At 39.7% G+C, this 15,102-nt stretch overlaps 1 pseudogene; it reads right to left on the bottom strand.

Annotated features, from left to right (window-relative positions):
• Positions 1-11,855: 11,855 nt before the first annotated feature.
• LOC102264474 (olfactory receptor 5G9-like) lies at positions 11,856-14,055 on the bottom strand (annotated as a pseudogene).
• Positions 14,056-15,102: the final 1,047 nt, after the last annotated feature.

The raw sequence follows: 15,102 nt of genomic DNA, 5'->3' as shown, positions 1-15,102 counted from the left end.
TATTATACATGTTTCAATGCCATTCTCCCTAATCATCCCACCCTCTCCCTCTTCCACAGAGTCCAAAAGACTGTTCTATACATCTGTGCCTCTTTTGTTGTCTCACTTACATGGTTATCATTACCATCTTTCTAAATTAAAAAAAAAAAAAGATATTCGTCAACTTAAAAAAATAAATAAATAGGAGGAGGAGCCAAGATGGTGGAGGAGTAGGACGGGGAGAACACTTTCTCCCCCACAAATTCATCAAAAGAGCATTTAAACGTCGAGTAAATTCCACAAAACAACTTCTGAATGCCGGCAGAGGACATCAGGTACCCAGAAAAGCAACCCAACTCAACTCTTCGAAAAGAGGTAGGAAAAAATATAAAAGACAAAAAAAGAAACAAAAGAGGGAGGGACGGAGTTCTGTCCCGGGAAGGGAGTCTTAAAAAGAGAGAAGTTTCCAAACACCAGGAAACCTTCTCACTGCCGAATCTGTGCCGAGCTTTGGAAGCACAGAGGGCAACATAACAGGGAGAAAAAATAAACAATTAAAACTCACAGATTGCGAGCCCTACGGTAACTCCCCCAGCGGAGAAGCAGCGCAGACGCCTGCACATGCTATTAGCAAGCGGGGGCTGGGCAGGGAGGCGCGGCGCGGGCTGCATCGCTTAGAGTAAGGATCTGGCCTGAACACCCTGAGCGCTATCTGAGCAAAATAATTTGGGCTAGCAAACCAGACTGTGGGATATCTACCACGTGAAAAGCCAGCCCCAACCTAAGACACCGCCAGGCCCGCGCACGGAACAAAGGACTGAACAGAGATAGCCGGCTGCAGACCTTCCCCCTCCGGTGACAGGCAGCCAGAACCGGAAGGGGACAATCGCAGCCCCAGAGAGACATTATCTATAAAACTGTAAGCAGGCTTCTTTGCTAACTAAAACTTCTTGGGGGTCTGGACAGTCAACATCTGCCTGAGAAGGTGCGCCGGTTTTACACCCAGATAATCGAGTGGTGGGGAGGCGATAAGTCGCAGCATTGGCGCTCGCCAAACACCTCATCACCTGAGCTGCTCGGACCTGGGAAGAGCACAAAACGCAGGCCCAACTGAGTCTGCGCCTCTGAGGACTACCCAAGTGCCTGAACCTGAGCGGCTTGGATCTGGGAGGTACATGCAGCGCAGGGCCGGCCTCAGATTGATCCCGGCGGAACAACCTAGAGCCAGAGCAGTGTGGGCAGGGAGGCTACACGCGCCGTGAGTGGGGGCAGACCCAGTGTGGCTGAGGCACTGCGAGCGCACGCCAGTGTTATTTGTTTGCAGCATCCCTCCCTCCGCGACTGAACAAGTGAGCCTAAAAAAAAAAAAAAAGTTTCCCCCACCATCCCCTTTGTGTCAGGGTGGAAGCCAGACACTGAAGAGACCAGCAAACAGAAGAAGTTATAACAGAGGGAAACGCCTTGGAAGCTACCGGCAATAGATTAAAACCCCGTGGTTACTACGGACTACATAGGAAGGGGCCTATAGATCTTGAGAAATATAAGTCGGACCAAGGAACTAGCCAAAAATGAACTGAACCCACAATACAACAAAACCAGAGAAAGTCCTAGATATATTTTTACTATTTTTACGATCATTCTTTCTTTCTATTTTTTAATTTAAAAAAAATTTTTAAGTCCTCTATTGTTCCTTTAATTTTCACTTTTATAACCTATTACTTTGCAAAAAAAAAAAAAAGATCCTATTTTTTTCTTCTTCAGCAAAATTCATATATATATATTTTATAATTTTTTGACCTTGTTTCTTTTTTTTTTTTCCTTCTTCTTTTCTTTAACATTGTATTTCTGAAATTCCAAACTCTACTCTACTTTTTTTAATTTTAGCTTTTTGGCATATGTTATCAACTTTGTACCTACAGTTTTTTCTTTTATAATTTCTGTGACTTTTTTTTTTCTGTTTCATTCTCTTCTTTTATATAACATTGTATATCTGAAATTCCAAACTCTACTCTAGATTTTTAATTTATGCTTTTTTGTATTTGATATCAAATTTGTACCTGTATTTTCTTTATAATTTTTGCAACATTGTTTCTGTTTGTTTGTTTTCTCTCTTTATGTTTCTTCTTCCTTTTTTTTAACATTGTATTTTTGAAATTCCAAATTCTACTCTAGATTTTTAATTTTTGCTTTTTGGTATTAGTTATCAATTTTGTACCTGTATTTTCTTTATAATTTTTGCAACCTTGTTTGTTTTTCTTTGTTCGTTTTTTCTCTCTTTCTTTTCCTTCTTCTTATCTTTAACATCTTATTTTTGAAATTCCAAACGCTACTCTAGATTTTTAATTTTTGCTTTTATGTATTTGTTACCAATTTTGTACCTTTAAGAACCCAATCTTCAGGACCCATTTTTCACTAGGGAACGAGATTACTGGCTTGACTGCTCTCTCTCCCTTTGGACTCTCCTTTTTCTCCACCAGGTCGCCTGTGTCTCCTCCCTAACCCCTCTCTACTCTACCCAACTCTGTGAGTTTATGTGTGTTCCAGATGGTGGAGAACACTTAGGGAACTGATTACTGGCTGGATCTGTCTCCCTCCTTTTCATTCCCCCCTTTTATCCTTCTGGCCACCTCTGTCTCCTTCCTCCTTCTTCTCTTCTCTGTATAACTCCATGAACATCTCTGAGTGGTCCAGTTGTGGAGTGCACATAAGGAAGTGACTACTGGCTACCCCACTCTCTCCACTATTGATTCACCTCATCTCATTTGGGTCACCTCTAATTCCCTCCTCCCTCTTCTCTTCTCCATGTAACGCTGTGAACCTCTCTGGGTGACCCTCATGGTAGAGAAACTTTTCATCTTTAACGTAGATGTTTTATCAATGGTGCTGTATAGAAGGAGAAGTTTTGAAACTACTGTAAAAATAAGACCGATAACTGGAAGCAGGAGGCTTAAGTCCAAACCCTGACTCCAGGGAACTCCTGACTCCAAGGAACATTAATTGACAGGAGCTCATCAAACGCCTCCATACTGACACTGAAACAAAGCACCACACAAGGGCCAACAAGTTCCAGAGCAAGACATACCAAGCAAATTCTCCAGCAACAAAGGAACACAGCCCTGAGCTTCAAGATACAAGCTGTCCAAAGTCACCCCAAAACCATAGACATCTCATAACTCATTACTGGATATTTCATTGCACTCCAGAGAGAAGAAATGCAGCTCCACCCACCAGAACACCGACACAAGCTTCCCTAACCAGGAAACCTTGACAAGCCACCCGTACAAACCCACACATAGCGAGGGAAAGCCACAATAAAGAGAACTCCACAAACTGCCAGAATACAGAAAGGCCACACCAAAATTAGCAATTTAAACAAGATGAAGAGACAGAGGAATACCCAGCAGATAAAGGAACAGGATAAATGCCCACCAAACCAAACAAAAGAGGAAGAGATAGGGAATCTACCTGATAAAGAATTCCAAATAATGATAGTGAAATTGATCCAAAATCTTGAAATTAAAATGGAATCACAGATAAATAGCCTGGAGACAAGGATTGAGAAGATGCAAGAAAGGTTTAACAAGGACCTAGAAGAAATAAAAAAGAGTCAATATATAATGAATAATGCAATAAATGAAATTAAAAACACCCTGGAGGCAACAAATAGTAGAATAACAGAGGCAGAAGATAGGATTAGTGAATTAGAAGATAGAATGGTAGAAATAAATGAATCAGAGAGGATAAAAGAAAAAAAGAATTAAAAAGAAATGAGGACAATCTCAGAGACTTTCAGGACAATATTAAACGCTACAACATTTGAATCATAGGGGTTCCAGAAGAAGAAGACAAAAAGAAAGACCATGAGAAAATACTTGAGGAGATAATAGTTGAAAACTTCCCTAAAATGGGGAAGGAAATAATCATCCAAGTCCAAGAAACCCAGAGTCCCAAACAGGATAAACCCAAGGCGAAACACCCCAAGACACATATTAATCAAATTAACAAAGATCAAACACAAAGAACAAATATTAAAAGCAGCAAGGGAAAAACAACAAATAACACACAAGGGAATTCCCATAAGGATAACAGCTGACCTTTCAATAGAAACTCTTCAAGCCAGGAGGGAATGGCAAGACATACTTAAAATGATGAAAGAAAATAACCTACAGCCCAGATTATTGTACCCAGCAAGATCTCATTCAAGTATGAAGGAGAAATCAAAAGCTTTTCAGACAAGCGAAAGCTGAGAGAATTCTGCACCACCAAACCAGCTCTCCAACAAATACTAAAGGATATTCTCTAGACAGGAAACACAAAAACGGTGTATAAGTTCGAACCCAAAACAATAAAGTAAATGGCAAAGGGATCATACTTATCAGTAATTACCTTAAACGTAAATGGGTTGAATGCCCCAACCAAAAGACAAAGACTGGCTGAATGGATACAAAAACAAGACCCCTACATTTGTTGTCTACAAGAGACCCACCTCAAAACAGGGGACACATGCAGACTGAAAGTGAAGGGCTGGAAAAAGATTTTCCATGCAAATAGGGACCAAAAGAAAGCAGGAGTAGCAATACTCATATCAGATAAAATAGACTTTAAAACAAAGGCTGTGAAAAGAGACAAAGAAGGTCACTACATAATGATCAAAGGATCAATCCAAGAAGAAGATATAACAATTATAAAATATATGCACCCAACATGGGAGCACCGCAGTATGTAAGACAAATGCTAACAAGTATGAAAGGAGAAATTAACAATAACACAATAATAATGAGAGACTTTAATACCCCACTCACACCTATGGATAGATCAACTGAACAGAAAATTAACAAGGAAACACAAACTTTAAATGATACAATAGACCAGTTAGACCTAATTGATATCTATAGGACATTTCATCCCAAAACAATGAATTTCACCTTTGTCTCAAGTGCACATGGAACCTTCTCCAGGATAGATCACATCCTGGGCCATAAAGCTAGCCTTGGGAAATTCAAAAAAATAGAAATCATTCCAAGCATCGTTTCTGACCACAATGCACTAAGATTAGATCCCAATTACAGGAGAAAAACTATTAAAAATTCCAACATATGGAGGCTGAACAACACGCTGCTGAATAACCAACAAATCACAGAAGAAATCAAAAAAGAAATCAAAATTTGCATAGAAACGAATGAAAATGAAAACACAACAACCCAAAACATGTGGGACACGGTAAAAGCAGTCCTAAGGGGAAAGTTCATAGCAATACAGGCACACCTCAAGAAACAAGAAAAAAGTCAAATAAATAACCTAACTCTACACCTAAAGCAACTAGAAAAGGAAGAAATGAAGAACCCCAGGGTTAGTAGAAGGAAAGAAATCTTAAAACTTAGAGCAGAAATAAATGCAAAAGAAACAAAAGAGACCATAGCAAAAATCAACAAAACCAAAAGCTGGTTCTTTGAAAGGATAAATAAAATTGACAAACCATTAGCCAGACTCATCAAGAAACAAAGGGAGAAAAATCAAATCAATAAAATTAGAAATGAAAGTGGAGAGATCACAACAGACAACACAGAAATACAAAGGATCATAAGAGACTACTATCAACAATTATATGCCAATAAAATGGACAACATGGAAGAAATGGACAAATTCTTAGAAAAGTACAACTTTCCAAAACTCGACCAGGAAGAAATAGAAAATCTTAACAGACCCATCACAAGCATGGAAATTGAAACTGTAATCAAAAATCTTCCAGCAAACAAAAGCCCTGGTCCAGAGGGCTTCACAGCTGAATTCTACCAAAAATTTAGAGAAGACCTAACACCTATCCTGCTCAAACTCTTCCAGAAAATTGCAGAGGAAGGTAAACTCCCAACCTCATTCTATGAGGCCACCATCACCCTAATACCAAAACCTGACAAAGATCCCACAAAAAAAGAACACTACAGGTCAATATCACTGATGAACATAGATGCAAAAATCCTTAAGAAAATTCTAGCAATCAGAATCCAACAACACATTAAAAAGATCATACACCATGACCAAGTGGGCTTTATCCCAGGGATGCAAGGATTCTTCAATATCTGCAAATCAATCAATGTAATACACCACATTAACAAATTGAAAAATAAAAACCATATGATTATCTCAATAGATGCAGAGAAAGCCTTTGACAAAATTCAACACTCATTTATGATAAAAACTCTCCAAAAAGCAGGAATAGAAGGAACATACCTCAACATAATAAAAGCTATATATGACAAACCCACAGCAAACATTATCCTCAATGGTGAAAAATTGAAAGCATTTCCTCTAAAGTCAGGAACAAGACAAGGGTGCCCACTTTCACCATTACTAGTCAACATAGTTTTGGAAGTTTTGGCCACAGCAGTCAGAGCAGAAAAAGAAATAAAAGGAATCCAAATTGGTAAAGAAGAAGTAAAACTCTCACTATTTGCAGATGACATGATCCTCTACATAGAAAACCCTAAAGACTCCACCAGAAAATTACTAGAACTAATCAATGAATATAGTAAAGTTGCAGGATATAAAATGAACACACAGAAATCCCTTGCATTCCTATACACTAATAATGAGAAAACAGAAAGAGAAATTAAGGAAACAATTCCATTCACCATTGAAACGGAAAGAATAAAATACTTAGGAATATATCTACCTAAAGAAACTAAAGACCTATATATAGAAAACTATAAAACACTGGTGAAAGAAATCAAAGAGGACACTAATAGATGGAGAAATATACCATGTTCATGGATTGGAAGAATCAATAGAGTGAAAATGAGTATACTACCCAAAGCAATCTATAGATTCAATGCAATCCCTATCAAGCTACCAACAGTATTCTTCACAGAGCTAGAACAAATAATTTCACAATTTGTATGGAAATACAAAAAACCTCGAGTAGCCAAAGCGATCTTGAGAAAGAAGAATGGAACTGGAGGAATCAACCTACCTGACTTCAGGCTCTACTACAAAGCCACACTTATCAAGACAGTATGGTACTGGCACAAAGACAGAAATATAGATCAATGGAACAAAACAGAAAGCCCAGAGATAAATCCACGCACATATGGACACCTTATCTTTGACAAAGGAGGCAAGAATATACAATGGATTAAAGACAATCTCTTTAACAAGTGGTGCTGGGAAAACTGGTCAACCACTTGTAAAAGAATGAAACTAGAACACTTTCTAACACCATACACAAAAATAAACTCAAAATGGGTTAAAGATATAAACATAAGACCAGAAACTATAAAACTCCTAGAGGAGAACATAGGCAAAACACTCTCCGACATACATCACAGCAGGATCCTCTATGACCCACCTCCCAGAATATCGGAAATAAAAGCAAAAATAAACAAATGGGATCTAATTAACCTTAAAAGCTTCTGCACATCAAAGGAAACTATTAGCAAGGTGAAAAGACAGCCTTCACATTGGGAGAAAATAATAGCAAATGAAGCAACTGACAAACAACTCATCTCAAAAATATACAAGCAACTCCTACAGCTCAACTCCAGAAAAATAAATGACCCAATCAAAAAATGGGCCAAAGAACTAAATAGACATTTCTCCAAAGAAGACATACAGATGGCTAACAAACACATGAAAAGATGCTCAACATCACTCATTATCAGAGAAATGCAAATCAAGACCACAAAGAAGTACCATTTCACGCCAGTCAGAATGGCTGCGATCCAAAAGTCTACAAATAATAAATGTTGGAGAGGGTGTGGAGAAAAGGGAACCCTCTTACACTGTTGGTGGGAATGCAAACTAGTACAGCCACTATGGAGAACAGTGTGGAAATTCCTTAAAAAACTGGAAATAGAACTGCCTGATGATCCAGCAATCCCACTGCTGGGCATACACACTGAGGAAACCAGAAGGGAAAGAGACACGTGTACCCCAATGTTCATCGCAGCACTGTTTATAATAGCCAGGACATGGAAGCAACCTAGATGTCCATCAGCAGATGAATGGATAAGAAAGCAGTGGTACATATACACAATGGAGTATTACTCAGCCATTAAAAAGAATTCATTTGAATCAGTTCTAATGAGGTGGATGAAACTGGAGTCTATTATACAGAGTGAAGTAAGCCAGAAGGAAAAACACCAATACAGTATACTAACGCATATATATGGAATTTAGAAAGATGATAACAATAACCCTATGTTCGAGACAGCAAAAGAGACACTGATGTATGGAAGTCTTATGGACTCTGTGGGAGAGGGAGAGGGTGGGAAAATTTGGGAGAATGGCATTGAAACAAGTAAAATATCATGTATGAAATGAGATGCCAGTCCAGGTTCGATGCACGATACTGGATGCTTGGGGTTGGTGCACTGGGACGACCCAGAGGGATGGTATGGGGAGGGAGGAGGGAGGAGGGTTCAGGATGGGGAGCACATGTATACCTGTGATGGATTCATTTTGATATTTGGCAAAACTAATACAATTATGTAAAGTTTAAAAATAAAATAAAATTTAAAAAAAATAAATAAATAAATAAATAAAAGAGGCTTGCTCCTTGGAAGAAAAGCTATGATAAACCTAGACAGCATATTAAAAAGCAGAAACATCACTTTGTCTACAAATGTCCATATAGTCAAGGCTATGGTTTTTTCAGTAGTCATGTACAGATGTGAAAGTTGGACCATAAAGAAGGCTGAGCACTGCAGAATTTATGCTTTTGAACTGTGATGCTGGAGAAGACTCTTGAGAGTCCCTTAGACTGCAAGGAGATCAAACAAGTCAGTCCTAAAGGAAATCAACCCCAAATATTCATTGGAAAAATTGATACTGAAGCTCCAATACTTTGGCCACCTGATGTGAAGAACTGACTTGCCGGGGTCCAGCCCTGGCTGACCCAGGGTATTCGAAGGAGAGACGGCATCGGCGACTTATTTAAATATTAATTAGAGATATAAAGAGGAATGAGGATAGCTCAGTAGGAAAATTCAGTGGAGAAAAGAGGCTGAGTAGCTTGGTTTACGCGGAAAATCAATATAACCTGTGACACCAGATTAGCTCTGACCACGGAGGCTGCAGGCGCCCTCTCGAATAGCAGAAGGTGCCCCACCTTAGACACCTTCTCGAGTGGATCTTAGAAGCCCAGGCAAATAAATGGTCGCAGAGGACCTCCACGCTCCAGATGGAAACTTCAGCCGGAATGTGAAAAGAAAGAATGACATGGGGAGACTAAGCTTTGGTGAGCAAGGCCCATAGCTTTATTTTCAACAGGGGCTTTTATACCCTAAGTTACACATAGAGGATAATAGGGGATGTGAAATCATGCAAAGTCAGCAGTCTTTGATCCTTATCAAAAACCAGGGTTTCTTTCCTGCAAATTTATTGTATACAAATGGTTTAGGTGATTTACATCATCTTCTGGCCAGAAGGCCTATTAACATTTTATGACTCTTGACAAAGGTTTATCAACCGTAAGACTTATTTTCTCTAAGAGTAATTATTTTAAGGTTTGATGCCATCCTCCGAAGGTGTTAGATAAAGTTACATTCCTATAGGGCAGATGTGCAGTGGGTTTACAACAAAGGAAATAATTTATTACCTTAGGGGTCTAAAGTTGCTAACACCAAGGCCACTACTTATTTTTTCTACATACCAACTATATTAATTAATACACATTCAAGGATACAACACAGGGGATGTGGAAACTTGGCAGCAAGCATTGGCTCATCAATGAAATCTTTTACTAGTTTTATTCTGACAGTTTCTAACTCTTTGAGAGGCTCTAAGCTATTTGAATATCTTAAGCTTCCCGTGCCCCTCAAGGCTGGGAGACTGTAAATAATCATATGCATAGCTGTAGGAGTCCAGGTAGACTTGTCAGGCAAGTTAGAGAGCTATCTGTGGGGTTTGGATTTAAACACTCCTAATGCCCAGGAACTTTATTAATTGGAGCTGTAAGTTAACTTTTTGTCAGAGAGAGCAAGATGGTGGTGGGGGACAGCCCCCAGTAATGTCAGAGGTGAGAGCACAAAGCAATAAAGTAGGCAGACTCTGGTTTTGGGGGTAGATGCTCAAGAATATCCAGGGGGACTCCTGAGGCTCGATCCCTCCTTTGCATATGCCGAGCCTCCTTCCTCATGACCTTTGTCATGAGTGGAGTGCCTCTCACCGGCTCCCGGCACTGACTTACTAGAAAAGACCCTGATGCTGGGAAAAATTGACGGCAGGGGGATAAGGAGGCAACAGAGGATGAGATGGTTGGATGGCATCACCAACTCAATGGACATGAGTTTGAGTAAACTCCAGGAGTTGGTGATAGACAAGGAAGCCTGGCATACTGCAGTCCATGGGGTCGCAAAGAGCTGGACATGACTGAGTGACTGAACTGAATTGAACTGTTAAACTTTATTCCTTCTTTATTCTATTCTATCCCTTTAAACAATTCTATTCTATTCCATCCTACCAAACTGATTTTATTAATATTCCCATTGTTGTTGTTCAGTCACTAAATCGTGTCCAACTCTTTGGAACTATCTCCTGGAATTGGCTCAAACTCATGTCAATATATGGTCAAATCTATCAGGTTTTTTCCCACAGTTATTTTAAGCTTAAAAAATGCACCACTACCCCCATGTATCTTTACTGGTATTATGTTATGCTTATGTTTACCCATCATGATTTTCAAACCAAACCCCACAAAATATCCGTTAAATATATGTACCACATCTTCTTTACTCATTTAACTATTTATGAACAATTAGGTTGCTTCCATATCTAGGCTATGTAAATAACACTTCTATGAACATTAGGGTACATATGTATTTTCAAATAAGTGTTTTTGTTTTCTTAGGATAGATACCCAGGAGTGGAAGTTGTTATATTGTATGGTAGTCCCATTTTTAATCTTTTGAGGAACCTCCATATCGTTTTTCATAGTGGTTGCTTTAATTTACATCCCCACCCATGTGCACAAATGGTTCCCTTTTCCTCACATTTCACCAACACTTGTTATTACTTCTCTTTTTTAATTTTCCATTCTAACAGGTGTGAGGTGATAACTCACTGTGGTTTTACTCAACCATAAAAAAAAAAAAAATGAAAATTTGCCATTTGTAACAACATGGATGGACCTGGAAGGTTTAATGCTTAGTGAGATAAGTTAGACAGAAAAAGACAGATGCTGTACATTTTCTCTCTCTCACACACACACATATAATTTTCCTCCATTCCATCAGAAGGTCTTTCAAGCATGAAATTCATTAGTGATAATCCCAAGGGCCTGTGTTACTATAAACAGGCTCTGTGGACCACTCCGTTTGTCAGGGTTGAACACAAATAGATCTTTAGTTCCTAAGATACACAGAGCTCCTTTTATCAAGGCCATTCCAAAAAGTGGTGTGTACAGCCAGGGATTTCATTCCATTTTATGAGGTTGAACGTAAAATCCCACATCATTTATTGTACCAATTCCTATCGATGGGAGCTAAATGTGAGTGCAAAACCTTGTGCAAACACTGGCATTTTAAAAGTCAAATTCCAAGGAATCAGCAGAAAAAGAAAATAGATATACAGAATTTTTATTTAAAATAGTAGCTATTATTAAATAATAAGCTTTTTCTGAAAATGATTGGACTATGAGGTGGCTGAAAGGAACCAGATTAAATGGGCTGTGGATTTGAACTATAACTTTGGCTTATTATACAGAAAAGATCAAGGCTTAAGGAATCCACGTTGATTGACAAGATGAATGAATAATTGGATGGATGAATGGATAAAGGGGTACCACTGCATCCCCAAATACTTGCAAGAGGCCTGGAACCTTAGGAATCCACACAGTCTGTCATTTTTAGCTTTTTCCTCCAATTTCCATTCTAGATAAGAATTTATGCCCTAGAAAACATCCTTTTCAACACGGCCCTATGGATGGTATCTTTGACCTCCTTATTCCTCAAGCTATAGGTAAATGGGTTCAACATGGGGATGCCTGCAGTATAAACCACAGACACCACTTTGTCAAGACCCAGGGAGACACAGGCACTAGGCTGGACATAAATAAAAAGAAGAGGGCCATACAAGATAGATACGGCTGTCTGGTGCGCAGAGCAGGTAGACGAGGTTTCACGTCTCCCATCAGCAGAGCGGATCTTCAGGGTGGGGATGAGGATGTCTGTGGAGGAGCCCAGGACAGTCAGGCCACTGAAGACGACCATAGCTCCAGCCACAACAAAAACCACCCACTTGCTGAGACTGGTGTCGGCACACAAGGGAAAGCAGAAGGGGCAAGTCACAGAAGAAGCGAGGGATGACATGGAGCTGCAGAAAGGAAGGCCAAAAGCATCATGTGTGCGTCATGGGGTTCACGAACCCAGTGACATAGGGACCCACCACCAGCTGGACTCAGAGTCTCTGGGACATGGTGACGTAATACCACAGTGGGTTTCAAATGGCGCCACAGCGGCCATAGGCCACGGACGCCAGAGAAAACACTCTGCTGGGACGAAGAACCCAAAGCACCCCTGTCGCAAAGCACAGCCCCGGGAAGTCAGAGAGAATCTTGGGGCTCACGACCAAAGAGAAGCACATGTCCACAAAAGACAAGTGACTGAGGAAAAAGTACATGGGGTGCAAAGGCGGGAATCCATGTGTATCAGAATAATCACACCCAAGTATCCTGTTAGGTTGATGAGGTAGAAACTCAGAAAGAGCAGGAAAAGGCAGACCTGCAATTGAGGGCTGAAATTCAAATCTCTGAAGATGAACTCTATGACCCTCATGTCGCTTTCATTAGCCGGGGACAGACTCTGGATTCCGCTGGAGAAGAGAAGAGAAATTTGGTAAACATGTCTTCAAAAAGGGGACACAGGAAAAAATAAACTAGTCCCTAGGAGAGTATACGACTTTTAGGTGCATGCCGTGGCTAAGGAAACAATAGTGAAATAGAGACCAGAGCAAAGGATCAGATTTGAAGCTATAATATTACAAGGCTCCATAGGAATCCATCAATATATGGGTGAGAAAACCACAGCTTAGAAACTCAAATTCCCATAACCAATAGCAGAGAAAATTCCAGAATAACTTTCCAGTAATTTTAACTTCAGTGAAGTTTACCTGAGTTCACCAGGTGGGTACAGGCCTGGTGAAGTGATGTAGGAGAGTGAAATGAAACAAGCAGAGAAGAATGAGCCGCTGCTCAGTTTCAGGCCACGTGCTGTGCACTTTGGGATTACAACTTAAGCCTTAGTGCACACTCTGCAAGTGCTCTGACCCTAGGAAAGTTACTTTTCTTCACCTGTGAAATAGGAGTAATAATAGTAACACCTACCTTGTAAATTGCTGTGAGGATTAAATGAGTTAATGCGTGCAAACATTTAACAGAGTCTTACTGAGTTCCTAGTAAGTGCACACTAATTATTGGCATTTGTGCCTTACATATTGTCTTTAACAAGCCTGCAAGCTAAACATCATTATTTCCTTTTACATAGGAGCAAAATAAAAGTTTAACCCGTGTTCCCTATTCTAGTGACTGGCAGAAGTGGGCACTGAGTATTTACCTGTCAAAACAGACTGTAAGATTTCTTTTTTCACACTGTAACAGTGTTTCCTGTGTCTTCATAAATCCTTTCATCTTAAAGAGATTAAACATTGTACATTGCAATAGGAGTACACAATAATGCATTTTGGCTTCCTATTTTTTTGAGGTTATAGCCAATGGTCATTAGTGGGAAGCCCATAGGATAATAGAATGCTGAGTTGAAGCATCACTTTATGGAAACAATACATGGAAGAAACCATGAGAAAAGCCTGAAGTAGCCCACCTCTATATCCTCTATGTATTCTTTTTTCATGCACTATAAGAATGGCCTTGGTTAAGTCAACTGATCTCCTTGAACCTGAGTTGTTCAATCATTCATTGTTGGCCATGCTGGGATTTCATGGCTGAGCGGCTTTTTCCCTGGGTGCGGCAAGTGGAGGCTCCTCTCTAGTTGCGGTGCTCAGGCTTCTCATTGTGGTCCTTCTCCTGTTGTTAAGCACCAGCTCTAGGGTGCTCGGGCCTCGACAGTTGCAGCGTGTGGACTCCACCATGAGCTCAATAGTTGTGGAGCACCCACTAAGCTGATCCACAGCAAGTTAGATCTTCCCAGGTCAGAGATCAAACCCATGACTCCTGCATTGGCAGACTGATTCTTTACCATTGAGCAACAAAAGAAGCCCTTGCCCAGGCCTTCTGCATGACATTTTAATTTCTCAGTTTTTCAATGTGGCTTGATGCCTAAAATAGATTACTGTGCTCCAACAGGTGAGACCACGCAGGATGAGGAATACAGGTCTCCCTGGGGTTCAGAGCACTTAGGATAACAACAACACAGCCCACAATAATTCTTTCAGCAAGGAGAAAGGAAATCACCCAGATGGCTCAGACTGGAATTTGAATTGAATTCAGGGCTTTTCTTTTCCCCTTTTCCTCCTCTCTGACCCATTTTATACTCATGTTATAATATTTTGATCCAGTTGCAGAATCTAAACTTTTCTCTACCTAGGTTATCTCTTCTTAGATCTTCCTTAACCATCCATCAAAGACAAGGATAATGCCATTGTGGCCATGAATCAAATATAAAATTTATTTTCAATTTACTTTATTTATGTTCTCCTGAACTTGCTAAAAATCAGGTAGGAAAAGGAACAGATAATGATTTAGAAGTTCTTAACGTTTCAATGGGGTCCCTCTTGTTTAAAGATGACAAGAAGAACTAAAGTAAAAACAAACCAAGTTGGTTAGCTTTCATCTCTTCCCTTACCTTCACACATAGAATGGGTCCAAATTTTCCACAGTCATTTGATTTTACTTTTTACTTTCTTCCAGAAAGAAAGTGTGGAAGACTCCACTGTGACACATACAGAGTCTTAGACAACTAGCTGAAAGTCCCCTGAATTAGTTGCATCATTTTCTGCTTGTTCTTATGGAAGATGTCCTGTCCCAAAGTGTACTGTATCTTGGGAAAGAACAGTTAAGGGAAAGTGCAATTAAAATTCTGCTCCATAACCTCAGTCAGTCCAATGAGATCTATTTTCTGATAATTTTATATTTGTTTCTAACTGGATATAGGCTCTCCATTTTCTCTAGTTTCAAGA

Source organism: Bos mutus, chromosome 15 (assembly GCF_027580195.1).
Source record: "Bos mutus isolate GX-2022 chromosome 15, NWIPB_WYAK_1.1, whole genome shotgun sequence".
In the NCBI taxonomy this organism is placed as follows: Eukaryota; Metazoa; Chordata; class Mammalia; order Artiodactyla; family Bovidae; genus Bos; species Bos mutus.
Note: the sequence above shows the minus strand (reverse complement) of the source record. Positions and strands in the feature narration are given on the sequence as shown.